The sequence below is a fragment of the Akebia trifoliata genome, chromosome 2 (assembly GCF_017979445.1).
Source record: "Akebia trifoliata isolate Shusen 1 chromosome 2, ASM1797944v1, whole genome shotgun sequence".
In the NCBI taxonomy this organism is placed as follows: domain Eukaryota; kingdom Viridiplantae; phylum Streptophyta; class Magnoliopsida; order Ranunculales; family Lardizabalaceae; genus Akebia; species Akebia trifoliata.
The window spans coordinates 11,283,541-11,296,964 of record NC_141376.1 but is presented as its reverse complement, the minus strand read 5'-3'; positions in this window follow the sequence as shown (position 1 = coordinate 11,296,964).

The window sequence follows — 13,424 nt, the reverse complement described above, 5'->3', positions numbered from 1 at the left end:
CACATCAATGCAATGTTAAATGTAGTGTTCACGAAAATTACTACATTATTTTCATTTGCCCAAAGAATAAAAAAATGGGATCTTCAATATCATAACTATAAGATAGACATATGTTGGTAATTGATTATAGAAGAAAAAAATTATATGCCAACACGTGTCATCATCTCTGTTATAGATATGATTGTCTTAATCCGTCATTTTTACAATCAAATATTTCAAGATTATAAATAAGCAACCATTAAAAATAAAAATACACAATTTTACGTAATTTAAAGTCAAAATTACATTGACTTTACAACTGACTTGATCTTCGAGGAGGCACGATTAATTAAAAATTTGAACAACATCAATGATGAAGAAGATCAACAAACAACAATCAAGAAGAGTAAAGGACCCACAAGCCTAGATTTTCGATCATCGCTAATAATTTTGCCAAATATTTAGTGGGCCCGAAAATTGTTAAAGCTCAAATAGATAAATTGAACGGCATCTAAAAATGTCTCCTGTGTGAACAAGAAAGTGGACTGACCATTGTCACTGTTCGCTGGATGTCTACTCTTTTGTTAAAGAACTATGGAATCTATTCTGTTAAAAATTATGGATTATTAATTTGTTGACCACTTTGCCCTTTAATGTCCAAGTTGCATCCTTCATATTTCCTTAAGAGTAGATAGTCAGAGATGATACAGCACTATGGAAAATATCATTAAATGTCTAAAATACCCCTGAGTGCTCACATCACTAATGCTTTACCGAGTTGTGTCCCAAATCTAGATAACATTTAGATATTTTCTCCAAATATTCAAAAGAAATATAATATATACTTTCTCCCTCAAGTTTAAAAATATAGATATTGTTTCAATCAATTTTATTTTTAAAAAAATTCTTTTATGGATCCCACAATATTACTTAACTTATATTTTTGAAAGACACCTTTTATTTATAATTTATAGAATAAGTAGTTCAATTGCCTAGTAAATAAAAAGATTTTAATAGAGTCAAATTTAGTTGGAATAGAACAAATTTTTTTGAAACTTTAATTATCCTAGATAAAGAATATCATCGTCATGAAAAATTTATCCTAGAGATTTGTGGTTGACTAGAAGGTGGTGGACATGGGATATCAATCTATTGCTAGGGTTCTAAAAATAAGACAAATCAATAAGTCTAGAATTGATTCTTCCAGGGTCGATGTCTGAGTGGTTAATGGGAACGGACCGTAAATTCGTTGGCAATATGTCTACGCTGGTTCAAATCTAGCTCGGCCCAATACCCTATTCTCCTCCAATCTAAGTTTTGCTCAAGTCTCGAATGAATTCAAGAACATATTCGAAGAAATTCTGATTGTTGGTCGGAATGGTTTGTGAATTCTGAACAACTATAGTGACTGAGTGATTCGATTGAGTCCAACCTAATTTTGTAATAAAAGGTTTTGTTAATGAACAATCAAATCTTTTTTTATGAATTTTATATTTTATAAAATTTATTGATGACAATTTTATTTTTGTGTACATTTTTTCTTTAATTTTTAGTAAATGTAACAAAGTTCGATGATTAAGTCAATTGTAAACATTGCCCTTTAGAGTGTCGGTGATTGAGAAAGATATTTGTAAAAAAATAGTATTTTCAGGAAATATAATTTACCTTGTATTTGACTGCATCATGCATGAAAATATTTTCCTCCTTGACTCAAAAGCAAATGATTTTTTTTTAGAGTCACATTTTCTGTTATTGAAAAAGTGTTCATATTTATTTTCACAATTTTCGTCTAAATTTCTATGATGCTTCTTCTTATTCTTTTAGAACCTTCAATTTAAATATTTTTTTAATTATAATAAAAAAATCAAATATGGAAAATTATTTTTTCGAGAAATTTAGTTTTTCAAAAGAATCATGATAATCTAACTTACCTACATGGCATAATCAATCGACACCCCTGATGTGATATGTTTGAGAATCGTAGATTTGCACTCATCAGGATATAGAACAACGTTTTCCTGTAAAAGAAAATATAATTTTGTATCACAAGAATTGTAAATCAACAGTTCTCAAACATGTCATGTCAAAGGTGTTGATTGAGTATGCCACATGGGTTAGTCAGATCAACACGGCTCTTTTCAAAATCATTTGTTGAGAAAATCAATTGACTTTCTTAACTATCATAATCAATTAAAATTAGGTTAGAAAAGAGGGCATTATCGAAATCAATCACACACACAAGACAACGAACGGTTGAAATAAACCTTATTAAATGATCAAGCCACCCATTATGGCAAAAAAAATTGACCAAACAACAATTAATTGACTTAGGAGGTTAGAAAAGTCACTATTTTGTCTTAGAGTGCTTCTAACATCACCTCCACTAAGATGGTGAGTGGTGCAGGAAAAGAGTGACTATCATTTCTTATTTTTCGAAAAACATAGGAAAAGAGGAAGGATAATGGGCTCAAGTCAATGGCTGATTCATCATTTCCTTCCATTAAGCCTAGGATTAGGGTTAGGGACCTTAGTGGGACCCAACCATCATGAAAATGGTTGAATACAACTAGTCTTACTAAGTTAGTAAGGATTTCACCCTGACTAAGGGTCCTTGCACTCAACTCGTGACATAAAAAAATATGATCCAATGCTTCAGAGGTATAGAGGATAAAATTCTATAAATTTTAAAATATTAAAAAAAAAAAAATTTATTTTTCACTGTCGAATTTCAATTTTAAGTCCGGGAGATATGTGGTCGTTCTGGCGGCTATATTTTTTATTTTTTAATCTTGGATTGAATTAAAAAAATTGTTTTTCAATTATTATTATTATTTTTTTTATTGGATCTGAATTTTTCGAATCAACTTAGAGAGCTCTTGTCTTGGATTGCTAAGGTGGTAATCCATTTCAGAGAAACGATGCTTAGTAAGACTCGAATCTTTACTAAATTAGTTAGAAAAATGTATCTCAAGTGGTTTGGGTAAGGTTGTTAAATTTCAAATCAAAGGGTAGGTCCCACACATTGGATAAGTGCCAAATGCACTAGTAGTCAAGTGCATCTCATTTATATCCAATGGGCTCATTGCGTTTGAGATCATGCACTTGCACTACATGTACATATTTCAGTCGTAGAATGGCCACTCAAGTTGCCATCTACATGTGCAACACACGTGAAAAAAATTCCAATTATTAAATGAGAAATAAATAATTGATAATAATTAAATAAAGATAGATTTACCTGGCAGACTTATCTGTTGTAATTTTATTAAAATAACTCCCTAATTTTATAAAGGTTGTTACCGAACAAATCTTATCTTATGAATCAGGCTAGTATGACTAATTTAAAAAGATTTAAAATCTTACTAAAGGGTCATTGGGCCCACATGGATTATCAAATGGGCAATCCAACGGCACAGCCTTTTATATTTCATGGAAAAACTCATATTCAAATGAAAAAAATTCAATAAAAAAAAAATTCATTTTTGAACTTGATCAAAAAGTGGATGACTACTAAACTCCCAAATTTAAAACTAATTTCAACGGTGAAAATTAACTTCTTTTTTTCAAAATAAATTTTCAAAATTTTTAAAATTTTATCCTTTATAACCTTATGACATCAAATCGTATTCTTAGATGCCACAAATTGATATAGTTAGGATCCACTCTAATATATGTTAAGTAACAAATTAATTTTATGACTCTAAAGTTTGCTTCGTAACAAACTTGATAAAGTAAGGTTTGGTAGGTAACAAACTTCATAAAGTAAGGTTCCCTTTGGAGTTGTCAAAACTCCATCAGAGTTTTTATAATAAAAATGAACAGTTAAGTCGGATAAATCTATTTTTAATAAAACTTGATAAAGTAAGGTTTGGTGGCTATAACCAATGCTCGTTGATTTCATAATGAACCAAATGAATGTATGAAAAATAACGTTACTTAAACTCTTGATGAATATGAATTAATCCAATGGTCAAAAATCACCAATTAGATTCACGAGTCATCTACGAACAACATGGGAGATACTCAGCAATATTTGGCGTGACAACGGAGATAAGTATTTGTGAGCAACACATCAGATTTACTTTATATATATTTTATTCGTAAGAGATCGATTAGTTGCACACCGCCCACTACCAATTGCACCATCTCTTAAAAGTTTTCATTTGCACTCTATTTGGATGATTGCACTCCAAATTAAAATAACAATGTTACACTCTTTTGTTTTTTATTTTATTTTCGTTCCTCTTCTTCTTCTTCTTCAGTCATTTTCACATAAATAATTATTGGTTCAATAATTTTTGTAAGAAATACTTGATCATATAACAAGCATGTTTACAATTTACTTTAGTAGAGAAGACAAAGGGCCTGTGTGGATACACCTCTCCGTGCAAGAGCAAAAGCTCAATCTCTCCCCACAAGAGCAAAAAATCTCTCCGCGGAAGAGCAAGTCCTTGAAGCTTCTCCACAAAGAGCAAAAAACCACTCCCTGCAAAAGCAAAAACCTCTCCACGCCAAAGCAAAAATCTATCCAAACGTTTGCTAGCTCCCCGCAAGAGCAGAAGTCGTCAAGAAGCTCTATCCAAACGCAGTGAAAGTCATTAGAAAGTGAATAACCCTAAACCTTAACATTATCAATAATGAAGTGCAATTTGAAGGTTAAAATAGATCTTATAAAAAAGTTATTTTTCAAGATTGGTGTGCAACCAACTACTAATTGTGTGTAACTTGTCCGTCCCTAATCGTAAATATATTTTATTCTAAAAGTTGGTGTGGCATTAATAAAAGTTGGTGTGGCAATAGTAACCATCTAAAATTAATAGTAAATAATTTTATCAGAAAAATTGAAGTTTGACATTGGCCTGATTATTTATCTTTTCTAAGATTAGATCTCAATCCTTCAAAACTAAACACAAACCCTCTTTTGACATTTTCCTATATGTAATCAAAACACAAGTAAATATTTTCCTAATTTTTTTACTTTTCTAACAAATTATTTCTAAAGAAATTGTTTTTTCTCATTAGTTACAAACCCATATATTGACTTAGAAGAAAGTGTTTAGATTTGGTTTCATAATTATATAGAAAAGTTTAATTCCAAAGGTCTTAGTCATCCATTATGACAAATTTGAAGGTTAGGTTCATTATTTTGCCTCTATTTATTCTCTAAATATCACATCCAATAAGAAACTGACAGGTAGAAAGAAAAGTCGTAGGTTACTAAAACACTAACTCTATTTTTCATAAAATATTGAGATTTTGATAAAGAAAATGAGATTCTAAACTCACAAGATTTGTAAAATATTTGATAGTGAATTCATAATAATTATCATTTTTTCTTTTACCTAGGACTTGGGGACCATCAGATACCCTATCATGAAAGTGATTTTGAAAGGTAGTTATTAAAGTTCTCATCAATTAGTGGGCCCAACAAAATGGATGTGTGCCACGTGTAAGTACAGTGGTTGCAGCATAGCATAAGCTGTAGATACATGCACATCTCATGTATATACAAAAAAGGCCCATAATGGTTGCAGAAAATGCATTTACACACCCATTTCATTCATAAAATGGTCCATGTCAAAAAAATTAATTACATTATATATATTTTTTGTCTTATTTAAAATAAATTTATTCTCGAGATGCTCCAACCAAATAATTGAAATTCAATAATCTACATGTGCATGACATGTGAAAAATACTACTCATTAAATAAAATAAATAAATAAAATTATGTATTTAGAGAAAATATGAGGTGTTGGTCACAAGTACATTTATTCTGTGGAAGCATATCCTCTATAACACACTTTCAGTAGTTAAAAGAGTGCCACATCAGATATGCAATTAAATCTCAAACTTAAAATATCGGGAGTTTAGTAGCAGTTCATTGGTAAAGACATGGATCTGGAGAAATTTTTTATTTTATTTTATTTTTATTTTTTTAAAATCAGATCTAAGTCATGGTCATAAGAGGGTTGAGGTGATAATTATTATTTTTTTAGTATGATTTTCTCTTATATATTGGAAGCGTGCTACAAGAAATTGTGCTAAAGAGGATCCGCTTCCATCTTTTGTGGCATGCATTTTAACATTAACTCATCGATGTGTCTTGGCTTGCATTCTTAAGTCTTTCTTGGGGACTAAAGGTTCTATCCAAAATTTTCTTGTTTATTTGACTCAGTATTTAAAATAGGATTTTACCTATGGACCAAGTAATTAGAAGTGGTCTCACATTCCCAAATTCCTTTTCGGATGTATAAGTCGGATGGGGAATCAGACAAATCCTCTTTTTCTTCATTGCAATTACGTACTACGGATATTTGGTACCATTTTTCTCTATCACATGAGTGTGTTTGAGAAGTATTTCTAGCTAGGCATCGTATATGGTAAGTCATCTCGAGCTCCATTTTGTACAATAAATTTATATTCATAAAAAAAAATAAAAATAAAAAGCGTTGCATTAGTTATGAGTATTTTTTTGTTAATCCAAAAGTAAGGAAGAAAATTTTGAAACTTTTAATGAAAATCACTCAAATTCAAAATTAGAAATTATCAAACAAGTTATCTTTTTAAGAAAATACTGAACTGACTTCCTTCGACATTGCACTGACATGGTAATGTGTAGATTATCATAAATTTCTTGTCTTGTATCTCGAGGAAAAAAATCTATGACACTCTACAGTCTACACCGCACCACATCAACATAGTTAAGCACGATGTCGAACACTACGCTAACGAAGGAGTGGATGAAAAAGAGTTCGCCACATGGCAGTATCTGGTGCAACCAGTGAGGGAGATAGGTACTTGTGATCAACACATTAGGCTTCCTTTATATTTTGTAAATAAATGTATTTATTCCAAGACCTAGGTAGATGTGAATTCTCTCTCATTCTCCTTTTCTAATATATAAAATTTTTAAAATATTAAATTATTATAAAATAAAAAATAATGAAGTTTATCAAAATAAAAAATCAATGAAGATCTATGAATCGAGGTATTTTCTGGTGAAGAAAGGATTTCACGTGATGCGATGTCACATGTTCGGGATACTTTTACCTAAAAGGCCTTAGATCTTGATTTTAATTACCAAAATTAACCCTACATACCCAACAGAGAAAAATATCAACATCTAAGCGCTTACGTAATCAGTCACGTATTCTTTAGGTAACATTTAGTTTAGGTGACGTTTGTTTCGAATTTATAGCAAAATCGAATTGTAGAATTCAATACATGGCGAGGTTCAGATTAACCTTTTTTAATTGAAAATAAAAAATTATGAAAAATTAGAGAGCTGTGAAAACCTTCTTAAATGATTTTCTATTTCTATTGTGATAGTATATATATATATATAATTTAGGGGTGCAACTTGGTTCGGTTTGAGGTCCAATTGGAATCGAACCGACATATGTCGATTCTACTAAATAAGAACCAAAACCGAATCAAATTCCATTGGAACCAAACCAACCCAAATCGAATTAAAGTCGGTTGGGTTCGATTCGATTTCACGAATTGCAAATATTTTATAAATTATAAATAATATTTTTGAATGAAAAAATAAACATAAAATTTCATATAATAAATCATAAATCTATCTATAAAAAGTCATTAGTTTATTTATAAAAGATCACTAATCTATGTACTAACTCTTAAAATAATTCTTAATAATTATTATATACATATATATTTATTTATTGCATAGGGGTTAGGTTATCGGTTTGGTTCGGTTCTATACAAACTTGATTCGAGAATCGAACCAAATTGATCGGTTCTCCATTTTCGTAATCCGGAATCGAACCACAATTTGTTCCTAACCACCCCAAAGCTATCGGTTTGGTTCGATTCTTGGTTTGAACCGGACCAAGTTGCACCCTATATATATATATATATATACTTATTTTTCATGTAACGAGAGAATTTGTTGGTTCGTGGCACCATTCAACCTTCAGGGATGGAGCCAGGATTTTGCTCATGTGGGGGCACCGAAGAGTAGAAAAAAAATTGTGGGGACAATTAAGAGTGAAAAAAAATAGTCGTGGGGGCAATAATAGTAAATTTCTTTATCTGTCACTAAAATCTATCACAATAGCACATTAATCCATAAAATTTGAAAATACCTTCTATCATTTTAAAAGACGTTATGATATTATAACAATAAAAATGTATGTCTAATTATATTTACAATGTCTTATATCTCAAAAACTCCCATGATTCAAGGTGTTATTATTATTAAAAACAACAACAATACAAAAAACATCATTATTATTAGGGTAATTGGAATATACTTATTGGTGGTTGAATTTTCTTGGAAACTAATAAAAAATAATTCAAATGCCCTTATCTTCAACCTCTTATACATAAAAAAAATTCATAGATTTTTTCTCTAAAAATTAGTCATCCTCAATATCTAAGTTAAATATTTTTACTCTCAACTTTAACCTCGAGTTTTTTAATTAGATTTTTTTCTTTTCACAAAACCAATAATTAGGAATGATGCGATGCAATGCCACAATATTAACTACTTTTGGTCATCGATAATGCCACAATTGTTTGTTTGCTCAATATAGCATGTGCATTTAAAGGGGAATTGAATTTCCAATTTGGTGAATAGATAACAATTTGTCGACCTTTCCGAGCCTTTAAAAATGCACTTTGAAGCAATTTTGATAGTTTTTATGCATTTTTCATACTTTAAGGGTATTTTTGTAATTTTAAGGGGCATTTTCATATTTTGGCATTTAGTATTTAATATATTAGTTTTGCATTTGCCCAACTTTGAGAGTAAGAAACTATAGCCTACATCACAATGTAGCCAAACGAAATTAAATTCTGGAGTCCAAAATCAGCTTTTAATAACAATATAGACAAATGAGATTTTGGATTATTAAAAAAGTCAATTTATATAAAGAGATTCTATTCGAATACCAACTTTTCCTAATGCCACCCTTAGTCATATGTAAATTATAAAAGAATTAGCACACATCCATTAGTAAAAGATGGTGTGACAATAGAAACTCTCTTTATATATTTTGAATCAAACAAATCCATAATCAATTTCAAGAATCTGATTCTACAATTCAAACTAAACACCCCCTAAATCTCATCAAACCAAAATTATCAATATCCATATTAAACAACGTTCAACGATCATAACAGAAGTATATAAATTAACTTCTCTACTTACAATTATAAAAATCGTAACTGTCAAAAAATTTCTCTTCAAACAATTTCAAGTCTTGATCGTTGTTTTTTTTATCAGTTCCTATCGATTTTATTTCTCAATCAATTTAGTTTAAAGAGACCTGACTCGAATCAATTCCAATAAAAAGGAATCCAATACCTTCTTGTCGATTTCAATTAAATAAGTCCCCGTCGACATCCCCAGTCCTTACATAATCATAAAAAAAATAGTAAAACTTTGGATTTCTTTGTGTGGTGGTGTGTTATTGTATCTAGTTGTAATGGGAGCGTACCATATTGTATTCAAGTATAGTGAGAGCGAACCAAACTATTATTTTTTCTTCGATTTGACGTAATTGACTGTATGAATATCTCCATCTCTTTATCATAATTCATAAGAAGAGAGTATCGTCAAACTTTGCTTTTTCCCCCAACAAACATGTTTTATTTTAAGCGCTCTACTTTTGCTCTTCTGGCACCTATGATTGCGTTGTTGATTTATGACTTTTTACGTGAGATTCATTAGTAACCCTTTAATTGCTTTAAATCACAAAAGCACCACTGACTTTGCTTTTTATTTTTTATTTTTCGAGGGATGCTATTGCCACATCAGCTTTTACTAATGCCACACCAATTCCTATGAGAATTGCACAAAGTTGGTGTGGCGTTAGTTGCTCTCTTATTTATTTATCACCTCTTTGTATACTTATACTAATATATATGAATTAGAATTACTGGATTTGTGTGGTATGGGATTCAAATCTCCCTAAATCAAGTATCACTACTTGACTTGTGTTGAACCCCCAGATTAAGTTTTGATCCAATGTTTTAATTCATTAATTTTCTATCGTAGCATTGATAAAGTTGTTGGTTCGATATGTGTTTGATTTGGATCTGAAGAGGGTCTATCTAGAATTAATACGATAAGGGTTGAGGTAGGTTTGGGACCAATCTCATAGTTTATTGATTGGGCTTTCATCAAATCACAAAATTTGGATCCAAATTCAATCCTAGAATCACTAGATCATGCCCGGTTCAGATCGAATCTATCTAGATAAATGGTAAATAGATATACAATATATTTAAATAAAATATATGGTCTAATTTGAGAGTTGCTATTGCCACACCAACTTTTGCTAACACCACACCAATTGTGTGCAATTCTTTGATGATTTAAATTGGAAATGGTGTGGTAATAGTAACTCTCTTTAATTTATATATATATATATATATATATACATGTTATCAAGTAGAGTCCCTCTCGAATATGGTTACGACAGAGTACAATACCTATATAGATAGAGTGCAAATACCACATATAATAACAAAGTGTTATCCCAAAGATTTGAGATCAGATAAACGAATTTTGTTCCCCAGAAATCAATTACTCTTTTTTTTTTTTCATTAAGAGACGCCCTAACATGAACAAAATGAAATGTTCGATCAAGATTCATGTTAAGGGATGAGCGATTTTCACACTCTGATCGTCAACCTATCATAACGATCCTCCTTTATTGGGTCATGGAACAAGAACACGGGCGAAGAAGTTACGATAACACCACGCATATTTTAGGGTCTGACCTGATCCATTAATAACACCCTACTTCGGGCATCGTCATTATAAAAATTGAAAAATATACAACTAAACAAAGTTAAATGTGTTACTTTCCCTTCAATTATATAAATGCAAGGCCCCACACTTCAAATAAGACCCAAAACCATGTGGGTTGTTTAGCTGCCCATTACTATCTTTAAGTGACTAAGCACCAGACACTCTCCATCCTTCATCTTTTACTTGTAATAATCATAATCATTAATCCTGCATGTGACCTCCTTATAACTTTTATATCTATTTTGTTCCCTTTGTAATTCAATGGGCCGACATTGCTGTTAATAGATTCTAAGGTCTAAAATTCAAATAAATAAAGTGATGTGACATAGACATTAGACATAGAGTGTAATTTAAGCAAGTGTGGGTGTGTCGAGATAAGGAAGAAACTCCCCAATTTTAGAGAACAAACGTCAAGGACTCCGAACCATAGCTATTAATTCTTCAATATATTGCAAATGCACTTAGCCAAATAATGGAGTAGAGTGTAAAAATTCAATCATAAATGGAAATTGATCAAATTTTCGATCAACTTTTTGGCATAGTTAACCAGTCGAAACTCGAAAATAGTGTTTTAAAAATCAGACTAGACTGTTGTCCATTCAGGTCTGACCAGGTTTTGTAAGAAAATTGGTTCGACTAAGGCTATGTTTGGTAACACTTCTAAAGTCTGAAGTCTGAAAATTAGAAATCAAACTTCAAAAATTTGATCAACATCCTTCATTGTTGATTTAAAACTTTTGAATTTCGATTCTGAAGTCTGAAATCTAAAACGAAACAAATAGAAATAAAACTTTTGAAACTTAAATTTTAAATGTGAACCACCTTCATTCAGACTTTAGAAGTGTTACCAAACAACACTAAGATTGAATGAAGTGACAACTAGTATTCTTGAGGCCTTAGGTAAGGTGGTCCTCTATTCTGTTTATCTTTAATATTATCATTGAAATTTTGGGGAAAATTGGTATTGTCTGATTTTGAGCCCACCCAGAATTGTGATGGTTACTCATCTTAACTTTTATGGATACTCCAACAAATAAACTCAGATTTCTTAATGGCATATTGTGATCTTTTATGGTGATTTTGGGATTACCGATTAAATTCTCAAAAGAAACTTTCTTATGGTGGAAAAGGAAATCTCTCTCTTTGGACTTAAACCCATAGCTCAGTTGGTTTGACTAGGGCTGTGCAACCTGGGCTGGCTAGCCCGAACTCAACTCAATTGATGGGAGAGATTGGATTGGGTTATGTTGAAAATGAGTTGAGCCTAGGTTAGAATATCTCAACCTGACTCAACTCAAACCCGATGCCTATATACTAACATACAAATAATTTTATAGTAATTTATATTATTTTGTTTAACATTTTTGTTTCACCTTATTATTATGACTTGTGGACAATTGGATATTATTAATGTGAGTTTTGATTAAGTATGATTTGTCTAAATATTTTCTCAATAATGGATTTGGAGATTGTATGTGATTTTGTTTACTAGTGATTTTGTTTTTTTAATAAGATATAAAACTCATTTATTGATTAAAAGGAAACATGGCATATTCAACGAGTCAACCTCTCAAATCCACCCAAATTACCTAACTTGGGCAAACCTGAACTCAACCCGATTTTAGAAGATCAAGATTGACACATTGCATAACTTGAGGAAGCACCCATAAAAAAATGACTTTAAAAAAATACTTGAGTCTATTTTCTTTCCTTATTCTATATAACTACAAATGTTGAGGCCAAGCTAGATTAATGTTCCATGTTTTTTGTGGCATGGTAAGAAAGGAAGAAGAACTAACAAGATAATGAGTTTGAAACACATCTAATCTTATCTTTAAGGTAAAATAGGGGACTCGGGTTTTGAATGTTGAGAGTGATGAACCATCCTCTACAGGGGAAGAAGTCGTTGTGGCGATTAGGTTCAAATCCAAATAGATTATGATAAAAGAGGTATATTAAACAATATTTAGGGAAAATGAAGGTTGGGGGGGGGGGGGGGGAAGGGATTCTTAAAGTTGCTCCGATTTTTCTAAAAAAATTAATTTTAAAATCGTAAGGTGTAATAGAGTGAGTTTATTGGAAGATCAGAGGTGTGGCATTGAAAATCGAGTTGCATTGTAAAAGTTTCATAAATAATTTAAAAAAATAGAAAATAAAAAATCTTGATTATGTAAATGAAGTTTTTAGTTTTCTTCCAAAAACCATTACCGGTCACAAAAATATCTTATTTTTGTTACTATTGAGATTTGAATGTTGAAGAAAATAAAATTGAGGATAAGGAGAGGAAATGTTATCACATTCAGCAATTAAATTCGTTTATTCGTACCTTATTTAGAGAATTTGGGGAATCACTTCAAGAGATCATCATTTCTATATTGGATTCTTCTGTTAGTAAGAGAGGGCCCAAGGACCACTTTGAATTCAGGTCAGTCATGGAAATCATCCTTTCAATTGTTTTAAATATTTTCCTGTGCAAGTGTACAAGGAAATACAGGCGATTCATTAGAGGAAAATTTCCAAATTTAGAAATTAATTATTTAATAATTACAAGGTTTGTCAAATTTCATGAGAGAGTTCTATATTAAAAAAGCCCAATTAAGAGGAGTATACTATTTTCCTTCAATAAATGTACTAAAATTAGAGAGACTCAAAAGAAAGA